This window comes from Fukomys damarensis, unplaced genomic scaffold, assembly GCF_012274545.1.
Source record: "Fukomys damarensis isolate Sample0158 unplaced genomic scaffold, DMR_v1.0_HiC HiC_scaffold_16, whole genome shotgun sequence".
NCBI classification, from domain to species: Eukaryota; Metazoa; Chordata; class Mammalia; order Rodentia; family Bathyergidae; genus Fukomys; species Fukomys damarensis.
Window position 1 is genome coordinate 23,182,116 of NW_022900928.1, and position 3,825 is coordinate 23,185,940.

The following is a 3,825-nucleotide window of genomic DNA, read 5'->3' on the forward strand; positions in this document are numbered from 1 at the left end:
TATTTTTTCCATTTATTTACTTGCTGCTTTTATTTCTTTGTCTGAGAAATGTCTGTTTATTTCAGATGCCCATTTTTGATTTTTGGGTGTTGACCTTGTATCCAGCTACTCTGCTAAAAGTGTCAATTAAGTCTAGAAGTCTTTTGGTAGAGTTTTTCGGGTCTTCAATATAGAGTATCATATCGTCAGCAAATAATGACAATTTAATTTCTTCTTTTCCTATCTTTATTGCTTTAATTTATTTCTTTTCTCTAATTGCTATGGCTAATGTTTCCAGAACTATATCAAAGAGGAGTGGTGATAGTAGGCATCCTTGTCTTGTTACTGATTTTAACGTGAAGGTTTTCAGTTTTTGGTCATTTAATATGATGTTGGCTGTTGGTTTTTCATAGATAGCCTTTATTAAGTTGAGATATAGACCATCTATTCCAACTTTTTGCAGGATTTTTATCATGAAGGGGTGTTGAATTTTGTCAAATGTCTTTTCTGCATCCATTGAGAGGATCATATGGTTTTTATCCTTGACTCTGTTAATATAGTGTATTACATTTATTGACTTATGTATGTTGAACCATCCTAGCATCCTTGGAATAAATCTGACTTGGTCAGGATGTATGATCTTCTTGATGATCCTCTGTATTCTGTTTGCTAGTATCTTATTCAGGATTTTTGCATCTATATTCATTAAGGAGATCGGCCTGTAGTTCTTTTTTAGTTGCATCATTCCCTGGTTTGGGAATCAAAGTGATACCTGCTTCCAGGAATGAATTTGGAAGTATTGCTTCCCTTTCAACTTCTTTGAAAAGTCTGAAGAGTAATGGCAATAGTTCTTCTCTAAATGTCTTATAAAATTCAGCAGTGAATCCATCAGGACCTGGGCATTTCTTTGTTGGTAAATTTTTAATTACATTTTCATTTTCACTGTTTGTAATTGGGGTGTTTAAAATGTTTTTATCTTCTTTGTTCAACTTTGGTAATTCATAAGTATGTAGAAATCTGTCCATTTCTTCTGTGTTTTCCATTTTGTTAGAGTACAGGTGCTCAAACTAGGTATTGACTATCCTCTGGATTTCTTTCGGATCTGTTGTGACTTCACCTTTTTCATTCCTAATTGCATGGATCTGAGCCTTTCTTTCCTTTTTTTGATAAGGTTAACTAAGGGTTGATCAATTTTATTTATTCTTTCAAAAAACCAACTCTTTGATTCACTTATTTTTTGTATCATTTTCTTAGTTTCCATTGCATTGATTTCTGCTCTAATCTTTATAATTTCCTCTCTTGTTTGACCTTTGGATTTTTCTTGCTCTTGTTTTTCTAGGAGTCTAAGATTCATCATTAGGTTGTTTATTTGAGCTTGCTCTGTTTTCCTAGTGTGGGCATTCAGTGCTATGAATTTTCCAAGTAGAACTGCTTTCATTGTGTCCCATAGATTCTTGTATGTTGTACTGGCATTTTCATTTATTTATAAAAATTGTCTGATTTCTTCTTTAATTTCCTATGCGATCCATCAATTGTTTGGGACAGTGTTGTTCAATTTCCATGTGTTTGTGAAGTTCCTATGCTTTCTTGTGCTATTGATCTCCAGCTTGATTGCACTATGATCTGATAATATACAGGGAATAACCTTGATTCTTTTGCATTTATTCAAAACTGCTTTGTGAGCTAGTATGTGATCTACCTTGGAGAATAACCTATGTGCAGCTGAAAAGAATATATATTCTGATTTTGTGGGGTGGAACACATTATAGATGTCTATTAAGCCTGTGAGTTCAAAAGCTTGGTTCAGTACTAGTATTTTGTTGTTGATTTTTTGCCTAGATGATCTGTCTATTTGTGAAAGTGCGGTATTTAGATCTCCCACTATAATTGTATTAGTGCTTATTTGGTTTTTCATGTTTGTTAATATTTCTTTTGTTTAGTTGGGGGCATTAATATTTGGTGCATATATGTTTATGATTGTCATCTCTTCCTCTTGAATTGTTCCCTTTAAAAGGTTGTTGTGGACTTCTTTGTCTCTCTTAATCAGTTTTGATTTGAAATTGCCTTTGTCTGTGAATAAGATTGCTACCCCTGCTTTTTTCTGGGCTCCTGTCATGTGGAGAATTGTTTTCCATCCTTTCACTTTCAGTCTATTGGCTTCTTTTTGCACCAGGTGTGTTTCTTGTATACAACATATTGTTGGATTTTGCTTCTTAATCCATTCTGCCAGTCTATTTCTCTTGATTGGTGAATTGAGGGCATTGACATTGATGGTTATAACTGATATGTACTGACTTATTATTGTCATTTTATTGTCCTTTTGTTGACTCTTTTAAATTTTTCACCTTCTCCTTCTAGTTTCTTGCCTTGCCTATTTGATTTGCACTGTTGGGCCTCATGGTATTGTGACCTTCACTGTCTTTTACTAGGATATTGTTTAGAATTCCTTGTACTGCTGGTTTGGTGTTCATTAAGTTTCGTAGGTGTTCTTTGTCGTGGAAGTATCTTATTTCCCCATCCATTTTGAAAGAGAGTTTTGCAGGATACATCAGTCTAGGTTGGAGGTTGTTTTCTTTTAGGACTTGAAATACCTAACTCCAGGCTCTCCTTGACCTGAGAGCTTGTGTTGAAAAGTCTGCTGTGATTCTGATGGGATTTCCTTTGCATGTGATTTGTTTCTTTTCTCTTACTGCTTGTAGTATTTTGTTCTTCTGTTGGGTTTCTGGGACCTTGATTATTATATGTCTAGGTGTAGATTCTTTTTTTAATCATAGCAAGTTGGAGTCCTATATGCCTCACTTATCTGCATGTCTAATTCTTCCCTTCTGTTTGGGAAGTTTTCTGTCATTAATTCTGTGAACAGCTTTTTTAAAAGTCATTTGTATTTTTTCCTGCTATTGCATGGAATCCTATCAGTCTTATGTTATTCTTCTTTGCATCATCTAGGAGTTGTTGGATCGATTTCTCATGATCCCTTCCTGTTTTTAAGAGACCTCTCTTTTTACCTTCACTGACTGCAATCCTATTTTCTGTATCTGAGATTCTATCCTCGCATTCTTTTATTCTGTTGCATACACTTTCAATAGAGTTTCAAATCTCCTGGATATCTGTTTGCATCTGTTTTATGGATTCCATTTCTTTCCTCTGTTGGGCATTCATTGTTTTTATTTCTTTCTTATGCTGGGGCTTCATGGCTTCTATCATGGTCCTGAGCTCATCTATTTTTTTTCTCAGTTTCTGTTCTAGAGTCTTGAATCATGACTTCCATTTTGCTCACCATCTCTATGGTTATCTGGGAAATTATTTCTGTTTTGAATTTTTGTAGAGCCTGATTGATCTGTTTTGCTACTTCCTGTGCTATGGGTTCAGGGTGTCCTACTGGTTCACTATCAGACTTTTCATCCTCATTTGCCCTACTGTTTGCCTTTGATAAACTGGAAGTCTGTCTTTGTGTCTTGCTTAAGTGTTTTCTCATCTTTATTTTTGTTGTTGGGTTTTCCTCGGTTTAATTTCTGGGTTATTACTTAAATCTTCCTGATATAGTTGCACTTTAGCTTTTGAGTCTTTTTTTTTCTTTTTATTGGGGTTATTGGTACAATCTAGGTATACAATACAATTACATTCATCATTTGGATTCTGTACCTTTACATAATAGGTCTTGATTCTCATTTTTCCCCTTGTCCATGCCCTCCCTTCACCCCCTCCTCCCCTCCCCATTTACAAACACTTCATTTCCATTTTTTCAGTTTATCATATTGTTTTCCTCTCCCTTATTACCTTTCCCCCACCCTTCCCACTTTCCCTACACCTTTAGCCCTTTAATTTCTATTTCACATTATTAATTAT